The sequence below is a fragment of the Lissotriton vulgaris genome, chromosome 5 (assembly GCF_964263255.1).
Source record: "Lissotriton vulgaris chromosome 5, aLisVul1.2, whole genome shotgun sequence".
In the NCBI taxonomy this organism is placed as follows: domain Eukaryota; kingdom Metazoa; phylum Chordata; class Amphibia; order Caudata; family Salamandridae; genus Lissotriton; species Lissotriton vulgaris.
In genome coordinates, this window is record NC_141693.1 from 1,906,044,598 (window position 1) to 1,906,058,651 (window position 14,054).

Sequence of the window (14,054 nt, forward strand, 5' to 3'; positions counted from 1 at the left end):
AGTCTTTGACGGCATACTCCTGATTTTGGGACTTGTAGCAGGCATTTTATTTTTGAACCTCCTGCTCCGATATGGCAAGCCAAAACACAGACATGACTCCGGCAAGGATGGAAGAAACGATCCTAGCAGTACGCTACCGGGACCGAATAACTAGAGTCCTTGGATTGGCCAGGCTGAGAGATCTGAACATGACCTGGTTTCTTTCATTCAGACCTATATGGCAGACCTGCATCTTACCTGTGCTTCGATGTATGCTATGCAGAGATGAATGCGTGTTGGACACCTGTCTTGCACTTCCATCAGCAGTACCAATGGATATCGATACTTTGCTAAGTCCTGTAACGGCTCACGCATTGTGTTGTCCCCAGCGGCTACCAATCCTGATGACGGCATTCGTTGAGACTCCTGTGCTACGACTAGGTGGTGACAGTGGAGCGAAAAATAAAAGCGACATCACCCAGGTACGACCTTCTGTGAGCATTGCTGATCCAGACACCGATGATAGCAATCATTCTCACACCTGCCAAGTTACAGCATTATCGAACTTGGTCGAACTGTCACCTGATTTTGTAGACCAATTTTTTGAGAGCCTGTCTGATATGATGTTCTCCCCTGAACAGAAACAATAATTTTTGAAAAGCATTCCGACACACAGCATTCCCATAAACTCTGAATTCGGCCTTCAGTTTTGATCAACAAAAACTACTGAACAGCGTTGGAAGTCTATTCCCCCGTTCACCATGAAAAGTTTTTTTTTTGGTTTGAACATTTTTCAAAATATTTACGTTTTTTCTGGCACAAATTCTTTGCTTAAAGTAGAACTATTCCTAAAGAACAGAACTTCTATTTTTAACAAATCTAGAGACTAAATAACCTTACATCAGCCTCTAGCACATTTTACAGCAAATGCATTTATATGTGATGAAATTAACTCGCCCTTCTTTTCCGTATAAAGAGATATTTCATGTTTAAATTTTTTCGCAAAATTGTTCACTGATTACATATGCTATAATTTTTGAATGATTTCTATGCTTAAAGACGTACAGTACCTATATTTCCATGTATTTCAAATACGCCATTTCAAATGCAAATATGTATTTTGGGGTGGGTAATGTTACACATGCATCTTATTGCTTTAGTTTTTAGTAATTTGATGGGCATAAATTCGTGGAGTGGGTGTCGTGTTCTAATCTAGGACCCCGATCAATACTGTGACCTTATGCCCCTATACGGCTATAATCCATTCATACCCCTATAATGGCATAAACGTTCAGAGCCATATTTCAGCCATATTTCTGAAACTCGCCTCTGCAGCTCATTACAGTACATGACACAGCAGAAGCTACTATCTTAGATTCCTAGATTACACTCCGAGTTCTTCAACAAGACAAAATCCAGCAACCTGGGAAAGCCCCGCTTGCTATGTTTTGATTAGTAATAGAACTCTAATGAGCACTGAAAGGACGATCACTTCCTAGTGACATCTTTATTGACGTCTTATGTCCAAAAACTTACGTCAAACAAGGCACCTTTCAGGTATAAATATTACCAACGTTGCCTTAAGCAAACGCGACGACGATAACGATGGTGTGGTGAATACAGGAGCAGAACAGCTGTCCCTTGCAGAGCCCAGCAGATGCAAGCAGCCCACGGACGCTGCCCCTCCTCCTCCTTGACATGCTGATAGAGAGAGACGCTGTCTTTTCTCCTGCCGAGAAAATGCAGCTCCGGCGTTTCCAGCCTACTCTTGCGAGTGACTGGGATATCGAGTCCTGAAAGGAGATACAAGACCTCCAATATTCTATTCCAGAGGTATGGTGTTGACTAAACCCTTAGAGAGAATTCTTGAAGCAAACCTTGGCAAAACCAACTTAACTTAAACTGCTACTTACTCCCTCCCAAGTATTAGGCTTAGGTCAGGTACACTGGGGTAGGCGTAGTTAGAAGCACCAGTTGAGTACGTTAGCCTAATGTATATATGAATGTATATATTTTATTCATTTTAACCATTGTATGGCTAAGAAACCATATCAATGCTTTTACAGTATTATTTCGCAATCCTCCTTTTCCTTTACGCACTTTTTATAATAACAAGTCTTGCACTTGTGGCAATTCATTTCTGTGGCATGAGAAGAAAGACTGTTCAATAAATAATACCTTTTATTGAAAACGTCCATCTCGCTATTCTCTGCATCTTGGTGAAAGTAATCTGCACAACTGACTGAGTTAAATAACTGTCTATTGTTTCACAAGACTCTTGAGATTGACCCTTATTCTAAGGAGCAAAGTTGTCATGTTTATGCGGTTGTTGGAAAACTGAATCCCTTCTTGTCTGTGCCTGGGAAGCTGATCACTTCCTATTCAGTCAAGAAAGTTTCCAGTGACCTCTGAGCTAGCTGGTACAAACCCAATTAAGTTTAGCATAGTCAGTAGAGACCTGGAAGACCGCACTTCTACGTCTACACTGCTGTTTATGTTATTCCAATGCGCAGGGCCTATAGGGAAAATAGGAACTACACTACAATGTCTATACAGATGACTTGTGTTTACAGTAAATTGTTCACCTACTAGATTCGATTAATATAAGGCACTTGGATTCCGATACTTAAAACACGCAGATTCACAAAGATAAAGTGAGACTAAAAGTCTAACTTTAGAGCTGAAGTCTAGGGGGCTTATTTACAAGCCTCTTGAGCAGCCGGTGCGTCACTTTTTATAGCATAAAATGTGATGAACTGGCGGCACAAGGGGCTTGTAAATAACCCCCTATGTTTGGCCTAAAGTCTAACTTTACACATAAAGTCTAACTTTACACCTGGGGCTGTATTATGTCTTGGCATTGTTTGCACAGACAATGCCAATACACCCCATTATGGTTAATGCGCTGCCCCCAGGGCAGCGTCGAACCTGCGTTGCCCCCAGGGCAGTGCATTCATGTGGAAACAAGGAGAAGCTTCTCCGTGTTTTTACAGTACAGGCGGCACTTTCAAAGGGGTTTAGAGATCCTCTTGCAGGTGAGTGCACTCAGTGACTGCACCTGCCTGCAAGGGCATGTCTGGGAGGTCCATCGGACCCCCTTTACCCCACGCAGAGGGCTGCTGTCAGGAGGGCACTGACAGTGTGCTACCTTTTAGATGGTGAACTGTAAGTGCGCCTCCTGAGGGCTCCTTTGACTCTGCGCCCACTTCTGTAATATGGCGCGGACGCAGAGTCAAAGGAGTTCCCTCATTTGCATAGGGCACACCCCGTGCAAATGAGGGAACCCCCTCTGTTGATAGCGCTGGCACTTTAAGTGCGCCAGAGCTATCGGTATTATAGAAGGGGACGCACTAGCGTCTGCGTCCTCTTCTATAATATCAAAATGCCACAGGGGTGTGCAAAGCGAGCACAAACGCCTGGAACACCTTATCCAATATGGCCCATGAAGTCTAAGTTTAGACCGAAGTCTCACTTGACTTATGAAGTATAACTTTAAGGCAGATCTGCCTTTTCTATTGTTTTAAATCTAAGGCTCATGGAAAGGATACCTTGAAAACTCTCTGTGAGGATCTCTATCTCATTCCTTGCCGTCTTTATCTGATCCCCGGTAATCCTCCTCCCAAAATGCCCAAGTGCCTAATTTTGAGAGTGTTCACTCGCTGCCTTCACTGTCATTTGAGGCATATCTACTCTAGAATTACCATCATCTTCATTTCCTCTTCTAGAGCCCTGAACCAATATGATATTCCACATCATGTTTAACCTTCTCCTCTAATTAATTCACAGTGTGGCAAGTTCTAAGGCTTGTGCCACTAACTTTGCCAACAAAATGGTGCTTTGACAAGTAGCTCACTGCAAAGAAACAACAAAATGATGGAAGGAATGCTTAAATTAATTTCAGCCACAGGCAATCTGTCAGGTTGCATTCCAAGCTACCATTTCCCGTGCACTATGCCACCAAAGACCAAGAGCATCCTTATGCAAATCCAGTACTGACTGACCAAACTGGCAAGCCAGGTCCAGGAGAGATGACAGCACAAGCAACCCTACACTGACTTTGTGCCCGATGTTTCACGTTTGTAAATCTGTCTTGTGTTAGATCCAGAAGTGTCTAGAGGACCTCATTTTGACCCAAAAGAGGTGGGCAGTCGCCACTGTAAAGTTACAGCTAGGACTGTATTTCCATAGGTTTGCCGATAACTTTGGTGTAGGTTGATGAATTTTCCAAAAAGAAGGTTCACCCATCTCTTTCCTCAAAAGTTTCTTGGTGATCCATCAGGAGAGGGCTCGCAAAATGTATTTTCCCAGTGCAATTTTTCATAAGAATTTACGCACAGCTACAGCTAAAATGCTGAACTGAATTACACCAGATTTGGCAGAAAGCTAGTTCTTTACCCAGAAGATGTACTGTTAGTGGTTTGGTGATTATCTGTTCAGTTCTTTTTTGAGATAGCTAGAAATGCAATAGTACCGCAGGACCGCAGATCAAAAGATAAGATCTGATTGGTTGCCTCACATCAACAGAGACATTTGGCAGCGATTTTGGACTCAGGGGTCCGAGTCATCATATCCTAAAAAAATGTTTTTTAAATATATAGTGGGCAGAAGTTACTATTTAGTTTTTAGTGTAGAGCGAATTGCCCTTACAATTTGGTGAAACTGTAATGAAACAAAGAAAAGGAACTCATTAGCCACGCATTATAGGAGGGTGCGTCATGATCTTATCATAAACTTACACCATGAACAGAATGGAATTGGTCCATGGCCGTTTGAGACAATAAAATGTGGCCATTGCTGATACAGGACGGCTCCCAAATATTATGTCAGGTTATGTCATGTTATGTCATGTCACATTAAGTTATGTTGATTTGTGTAGTACACTAATCACTAACCCTGGGCGTAGCGAGGGTGCTGGCCAGTCGGGGAGCAGGCAGGAGCCACCAGGGGTGGGCTCCCCTAGTGGCTCCCATTCGAGCCTGCAGTGAGGGGCCCGGGTCGGACCGGGCCCCTGATATACCCCGGAGAAGCCGGGGTCCAGGTGGGATGGCCTCCGAAAAGTAAAAACAGCAAGAGCAGCTAAGAGTGGGCTCCCAGAGAAGCAGGGTTCACCTGGGGTCCAGCTCGGACAGGGCCCCCCACTGAAGCCAGGAGTAGCGATAGGAGGCCGCCAGGGGCAGCGCGTCTCTCTCCGGAGCAGTTGGAGAGCCACTGTTATAATATGCAGCAAGACAAGACGGAGCGCCCCATAATGCCTTGCCAGGCAGCAAGGAAACAGGGCTATTTCGGTGTGTGGTGGCCCCAGGAAGATAGGGCCACCACTTTTGGGGTACAAAGGCGAAGGGGGAGCTGCAGGAGTACGCAGACTCCCCCAGCCCACCAAGGAGAAGGCCCTTCCTAAGTTTCTGGTGACTGGGAAGAAATAACCCCTCAAGAGCTCAGCCAGCTTTTTAACACCTCCTAGGCTGGAACTTTTGTTCTAAAGCTGGGGGTCTAGTGAGAAGTGCACCAAGGGATGAAGAATTGAGCTGGGGATGTCTGGAGAAGGGCATCCCCTGGAGGTGAAGAGGTGTAATCGCATCACAAATACATTTAACCATGTTATTTCTTTTAGGGGGACTGAAAGTCACATGTGTAATGGGAAGTACCTGTTTAAGGTGATATCAGTGGGGTTATGTTGCCAGACATTCCTGCTAGGGTGTCTGGCTGTATATGCTTAATCCTGTGATTTAATCAGTGATGCCTTTGGGGCTGTAATTGTAGTGCATTCTAATGACCAACAAATGTGATGAGTACTGTCATTCTAAAGTGATGCTTAAACATGTATTCTTGCTGCTGCGCTCAGGTGAGGAACTCAGACTGTCAGCCCTTAAGATGTCGAGGGGTATACTTCATGGTCAGTGGGAAACGCTCAGTCAGGGTTGTGCGTCACCAGGGCAGGCATGCCTATTTTAAATGCTTGTTGAGGTAATGGGGTGGGTCGCCACTTGTACAATGCCAGTGCGCAGGGCCCTTGCTCCAGGTTATGTACAACTAACTGCATTTGGGGACAAGATGATATGCATACATGGGAGTGGTGGTACTAGACCCCACCCCCCTGCGGGAGGGGTGGAGATGATATGCAATGTCACAAAGTAATTCCAACAGCTTATGTATATCGGTAAATTGGCGCATAGCATTGAGTAGTGTGTGTGTTCAATAAATGTACTCTTACTTTTGTAAAGCAAAGTACAGACTGGACAATCAATTCAATTCAAAAAGTGCTTTATTCGAGTATTACTCATAAAAGCAGACAAACAAACATATAATTAAAAAATCAATTAAATTTACATAGTCGATCAAACAAGCACATGCACGTTTTAACAATTTAAAAAACAATGACACATCATATGTACAGGTGCAAAGATCATTACCGTTGACAAAAAGAGACCAGAGGGGTGATGTTCATAATAACAATGTAAATATCCCCAGAAAATCGTACATTAAAAAAGAATTCATTACATTAAAAATCAATGTTCAAGCCAATGACACGTTGCATAAACAGAGAATAGACAAATGTCTAGCAGTCTCTGGTCAGCTAAAAAACTTACAGAGAATAAACATTAGTTTAGCAGTCTCTGGCTATTTACTAAGCAATTACAGAGAATAGACAAATGTCTAGCAGTCTCTGATCGACTTGGTGGCAGTATTTAACTTGCCAGCAGTCTCTTCCTTAAAACCCACGCCCATCCCAGGTACTTTGCAATTGCAATATTGATCCATTCTTCAGTAGCAGATTTTACTATACGCAGTGCCACCATACTACTTTTTGTACCTAAATTCCTACACATAGGAGCCAACCAGGCTTGCCTTGGGGCAGAATATACTGGGCAACAAAACAGGAAATGACAATCAATTTTTGAGCGTTATGGCTGTGCACCTGTAATGGCGATTACTAGCCCACACCACCTTCCTTGAGTAAGCCTCAGACTGCTCTGCAACGTTACCCTCTGAGAGTCAGGCGCTACAATTGGGTGTTTGGTTCCCAGTGAATGACAGATGTAGTCTTGGTATTTGTGCAGGCCTCACAGATACTGCCTCGTTTTTCAACATGGGCTGTGTTTAAAAATAACTTATGGTTTTAAAATTACAGGAAATTCCTTGAGCATCTAGCATTTTTTCGGCAACCATAAAAATGTCAAAATATCTCTGATGATAATGTTCCTTCTAGTTAGACATCAGATTATTGACTAGTGGCAGTTTTGACTCATCATAAAGTAGTTCAGAGGGTTAATGTGCCTACTGCAAAGAACATGTACCATGAAAATCACATAACTGAGTGTGAGTGAACAATGAGTAGCCATACATTTTTTTATAGGTATGCCAAATAGAGGCTGTGGGGAGATGAGGGGTACTGTTGGAGAGTGGGAGTGAGGGAATTTATGGAAAAGGAGCTAATGGGGGAAGGGTGCGCCAAAAAGTCTGTCACACCAGGCACCATAAGCGCGACAGCCGGCCCTACGTAACTTTAATGGTTTAGGCAAAAGTGACCAAAAGAAAACCAAACAAAGGCAAAGCCAACAGGTATTGACTTTGCGACTGTGTTTTTTAGCCATGTTGTACATCAGCGTGGCTGCTTTGGAGCATCTCAGAGTTTAAAATAGGAAAAATGCTTTATGACTCCACCAGCGCCATAGAGTCTAGGAGCTGCAGGATGCTCAATAAAAAATGTCAAACGAAAAGGAAATAAATAAAAGGTAGATTCAAAAGGAGAAATGGAAAACTGAGAGTGTGGCCCACCATCTTTGGCACTGAAGCACACTCATTTTCAAGTGGATGTCAACATGTCATCAGGCAAAATACTTTCACACTTAACCCCTTGGCCGTGGTGGGAATTCCGCCGTGGCGCTGGGAGGGGGGGTGGGGCCGCCGCCATGCTTGTGACGGAACCACGCCGTTATGAGCCACGGGCGCGCTATGCTCATGACCGCGTGGTACCGTTACGACTCTGCCCACTCACTAATTCGCCCGCACAGGCGGGGAATCAGTGCCGCATGGGCGGAGTAGCCGCAGCATGACGGAACCATGCCGTCATGAGCACACGGCGCCCGTGCCTCATGACGGCGTGGTACCGTCATGAGCAGTGAAGGGGTTAATAGAGCCAGTGATTGAAGTGGTCTGAGATTTTGCCTCATACTGTTTGCTGTCAGTGGCCGAAGAAGACTGTTGCAATACTATGACTTTAAATCACACAATTTATTTTTCTCTTTGTTGAGGATATTATTGATTTTGTCTACGGACATTTTCGTAAGATATGTGAACAATCATGTTTTATAAACCATATTGTGCCACTAACATTGGTCGAAAATGAATATGATTTTAAGATACATTAGGAGATTCTGACTTTCCTCATATAACTTTTGGAAAACTAAGGACATGATTTGGAGTTTACGTAAGGGAACTTCATCTAAAATGTTATGGATATACCGTCCACTTTATGCACCTTATGCAGGCGTAAGGAATAACTGCCATGTTTGTGATGGAGTACCTGTCTTCCAAACTCTGTCAGGCCCTGTATGCCCAATTGTGTATAAAGCACATTGGAAGCAGACTTGACCAAAACGCGAGGAGATTTAGAGGCCTCCCTACAGGGATTGGTGGGGGGCTGATTATTGTCAAAGTATGCTAGCCAACCTGTGCCCCCCAAATGAGGATGAAGCCCTATATTTATCATGGTGGTTCTATTAACGGGAATTGAGAATGAACCATCTAAGAAGGGTGATTTGGGCCAAACAGGATGGAATTAATACCCAGCTGTGAAAGGATTTGGGTATTGTGTGGCAAGGAATTCTTGCTGCACTGTGCATTAAGGAACCTGCCCTTACTACTATTCTGAGTGGTAGCTACTGGCGAGCAGTGAACTTTAAAATGTGTGCTGCCTAAAGACCTGCCTCTACAGGGCAAGCTAAGGGAGCGAGCCAGACTTTTGAAAATAATTTTGGTAATCGCGGTGGTTACACTGGTGGGAGCGAGTACTTTTGAAAATACATGCCAAAAATGTGAGGTTCTCAAATGCATGAAAAAAGTATCCAACATTTTAGATTGCTAGGCATGTCTTACTTGCCCATGGGTCTTGGGGTTCACCTTCTCCCAGAAAAACGTGAGCTAATTGCAATTGGAAGAAAATAGTGATGGTTTTCAGAACTCTGCCCCAAAATGTTCCACAGCAGGTGTATGTATTGTAGGCAATTAAAATCTGACTTTGCAATGTGAAATGGATTTGCAGCATTTCTTTTCACACAAATTATTTCTTTCTTGGCCCTTCCAAGTTGATGCTTTGTCATGTTTTGTGAAGAAGAATGCACTTCGAAGGGACATGTATGTTAATGTACAAACAAACACGTACAAATCACCAGCTGTTGACACTAGAACTCAACAGTTCCTACTGGCTCATAAAGCTATGCTATGCTCAAATACACAGAATTTACAGGAACAACTAGCAGACAGGCTGCACCACACATATATGCTTAGGTCCCAGACTACATCCGTGTTAATATCATAGAAAGCTTTAGTAATATGATCCTGTCTCCAAGTAAGTCATTAAATAACAGCCATAGCAGCAAGGGCCCTCTGATACTAAGAAACCAACAGGAGTAAGAAGCAGCTTTCAAGTCTGGGAATGATGTATCCCTCAAATACCAGCTTAAACTAATTTCTAAAATGCCTATACTGTTTCTTAGCCGTCAGCTCGCCCGTTTCTTAAAATTCAGACAGTTTAATGTTAAAATAACTTTCTTTTGGAAATACAAGCTAAACCCTCTGAACAGAAGCTTGTCTTTATGGGCAAAAACAGCATTTTTGACACAGTACGCTAGATTAATATATTTATTTTAGGCATTTTTGTTGACAAATTCTGCTTTTTATGCCCATTTATTATAATACAACATAACTGATGTCCATACTATGACAGGATTGTGACCACCATTGTGCTGTAATTATGCATAAGGATGGACAAAATGCTCCTCCCTAGGAGTGGTCCAGTGCTCAGTCTGATATTTGTGCACCAATGAAATCAAGCTCTGCAGTCATCAGAATGCATTGGTTGTGATAAATAGCATCCAATTATGTGTCAGTCCACTCCTCAATAATGGGAAATGGCATGCAGATTTTGGTGCCCAAAGGACCCCAATCCACATGTCCTGGTATTTACTAGCCCTTTATTCCCCAGTACATTTGGCAAGTTTGACCCTATGTGTGTTAACGCGCAGCAGCACGGCTCCTCCTCAGTATCCCAAAGCATCAGTCTGTGTCTAAACACCTTAAAAGGCTCCATTGGCTGCCGATGAAACACAGGGTTATGTTCTCTTTGCATCGTTTTCAAAGCCTCGGGTCCGGCATTTCTGAAAACTAGCCTCAACTGGTACATACCGAACAGATTCAAACGCACAGCCTGGGGTGGCCGCCGCTTAATGTTCAATGCTTTGACTGCTTGGAATAGTTTACCACTCTACATTAAATCTTCCGCCAACCTTCTTGTCTGCAGAAAAGTCCTTGCATGACTATTTAATGCAATTTAAACTTAACTGCCTCTTTATTTTTTTTTATTTTTCTTTTCATACACTCTGTAGCCAGCGCCAAGGCTCCCCTGGCCAAGCCCGGACTGGCCATAGCAGGCACCAGGCAATCCCCCGGTGCGCCGCAAGGGTGGGGGGTGGTTTTGAGCCCCTGGGGGCCGATTTTGTTACAGGGCCGTTTTTGCAGCATAGCTGCAAAATCGGCCCTGCAACAAAATCGGCCGAAAACCGGCCCTAGCAAAGCGGTCGGCGGCTCCTCCAACACCGAGCACTTTGCCAGGGCCGGTTTTGGTTCCCAGTCCGGCCCTGCCCCTGGCAATTCGTTGCACTCAATAAATACATTTAATATAACATCAAACATGCATGAATAGACAAGTAGGACCTGATTCACAAAGGTAAACCTACACGTTTGTGTAAGTTTAAGATCGTTTTCTATTCACAAACAGATTTACAGGTAGTATCTTTACGAGCGTAAATTCTCCGCACATAAAAAGACCTATATTTATAAGTGCCAAGGCTCCGCAATCTTAAAGAAACTACTTGTGAATTCCTCTGTGAATAGCAAATAATCGTAAACGTACACGACCATGTAAGTTTACCTTTGTGAATCATCCCCACAGGCTTTCATTCACCCGCCTAGTGACTAGCCTTCCTAGCCCTGCGTGCAGTGTTCTGGTTCTTCCCTGTCTCAGTTCTGTGGCTGGGAAGGAATGTGCTAGGTTTGTAGCTCTGTTTTATGTAATATATTTGTAAAACTGCTATGCACATTGCAACCCAAGGCCCCACTTTTTGTTAACTTCTTCACAAGAGGGACAAACCTGTTGTGTTATCTTATACAGATTTTTAAAGCGCAGTATCACCTGGGTGGGCATCTTGGTGCTGAGCAGGTGTGAGACTAGCCAAACATAAGGTCTAGTGACACTTGTGGATAAAACCTGGTCTTAAGTTTCTTGTGGAATTCAAGAAGTGAGGAGGAGGCTCCTATGTGTAGTGGCTTCTAGAGAGGGCTGAACTTGCTTAATATGGTCACTTGGTGAGACCTAGGACAGGTATGAAAATAGTTTCCATTTTAGTTCCGAATCCATCCCCTCATGTGAACATTACTTCAACCTCACTCTCAGTTTCAACTCTTCACACAATATCGCTACAGTAAATTCTAATCCCATCCTCACCTTACTTCAAATTCACCTCAACCAAATCTCACCTCACCTTAACCCCACCCCATCTTAACGTTAAACATTGCTTTTGGACTTGGCCCTTTTAGCAGGTACATCCCAGAACGTTTTGCTTTTCTCCTGTATTGATTCTGACCTGTTTTTGTTGGTTTTATAACTCTGGGCACTTTACCTCTGCTAATCAGTGATAAAGTGCATATGCTCGCTATGTAAATTGTGTTTATGGATTGGTGATGCCATGATCCTGAACTTGTGGGCAAATTGTGCAGGACACCTGCCACAGGTGCCCTGACGATTCTTGAATGGGGTACCGCTCGAGGTGCGGGGTGCAGAGCCCTGAGGAGGAGGACCGGTTGTGGGAAAGCACAACCCGGTCTCCTGTCCAGCTGCCGGGTACAGGCCCAGAGCCGGTGGGCCAGTGTCAGGATGTCATACCTGATGTGACAGGAGGGAGAGTGGACAAAGGGTACCTGGACCCCACTCTCTGATGCCACAGAGGTTCAAGAACCCTGAGAGGCATCAGGCCTCCTGGGTCTCATCACTCACAACCGTCAGTAGCCACTGTGGACAGAGTGCCCCCTGGGGGGGGCAGAAGTCACACCCCGGGGGTGGACTAGGCCACACGCCTTTGTTGGCCATGTGGGTACAGTCTGTCTGTTGGGAGACACCTGTGAGCAAACTAATGTTAGGTGCTGTTCAGATGGTGTCCACAAGTGAGGAGAAGGGTTCCCCATGGGTTAGTTTGGTGGGGCCTGAGAGTATGGACAGAGGGTTCCAAATGGATTCAGATGTGGGTAGAACTGCAGTATGCCCCTGCAGTATTGCCCCAAGCAGGGAAGCCCTTCAAGGTATTGATTAGTCTACCATGGCTTTAGACTGGAAGGTGGTCATGTTGGACTTGGGCCTTTTTGCAGGGTCATCCCAGAAAATGTTGCCTTCCTCCTGTATTGATTCTGACCTGTTTCAGTTGGTTCTATGACTCTGGGCACTTTACCACTGCTGATCAGTGATAAAGTGCATATGCTCTCTGTGTAAATTGTGTTTATGGATTGGTGATTCCATGATTGACATAATTGATTTACTAGTCAGACTCTAGTACAGTGTACTGTGTGTGCCCAGGGCCTGTAAATCAAATGCTGCTGACGGGCTTGCAGCACTGATTGTGCCATTCACAGAAGCAGCCTGTAAGATGTAACTCTAGCCAGCCATTGCAGAACCTGTGTGCAGTCTGGGACTGCCATGTCGACTTGGCAAGTGCACACAACTGCCAGTCCCTAATCTTCCCTTTTCTTACATGTTAGTCACTCCTAAAGTAGGCCCAATGTACCTCTGTGGGCAGGATGCATTGTATGTGAAAGGTAGGACATGCTCTGATGTGGATGGCAGGATTCCGAGTCCTGAAAGCACCGCTGAGAACAAAGCCTCACTTCACAACACAACCCTGGTCTCACCAACTCTGTCAACTAGCCGCTGCTTGCACCTCGTCCTGGGGCACTACACTCTGCAACGCTTCGCTACATGCTACAAGGACATCACTGAATCTGTCGTTGCCCGACCCGAACATCGCCCGGCTCCGTTGCTGCACCGTGACTTGCCAACACCTCATTGAGCATAGTTTCACCCTTTAGCGCAAGCCCTGGTCTCACCGACTTCATCAATGAGCAGCTGTTCCACTTCAAAACTTGACAACGATGTTTACCCGGACCGACTCACACCGATGTGTTGGTCGCAACAAGGTAGGTACTGTGTCCGAGTCTGTCAATGCTTTAGCTGGCCCGTATCGATGAGGTCAGCTGGAATTGTTAGACTCTGTCGTATTCAGTATCGCGGTAACCCCAGGAGGAGCTACCGAGTCAGACAAACTGTTTTCTATAGATTTTTCTGCAAGTTAAAGGTTCAAGAGTATTGTATGTTGGAATTTTGTTGGAATGTTATTGTATTTGGTCTTGTTGGTTTACATAAAGATTAGCTATTTTTCTAAACTGGTATGGTGTCCATTTCATTTGTATTGTTCTCACTGTATTACTGTATTACTTTATGTGTTTACAAATGCTTAACACACTGCCTCTGAGATAAGCCTGTCTGCTCGTGCCAAGCTACCAAACGGGTGAGCATGGGTTATTTTAGAAATGTATCCCCCTTACCCTGACTAGACGCAAGGGTCCCTATTTCGACAAAGGTACCTACCTCTGCTTACTAGAGACCCCCATTTCTAACAATCGCCTTGATAGAGCGCGCAGTTCACCCAGGTCACCGAGTTCACCAATTACTTACACGCACTGGGCCCTGGCGTGCAAAAATTTAATACACCATTGACATTTGGGGTGAACTGGGTGATGGTTTCTGTTGC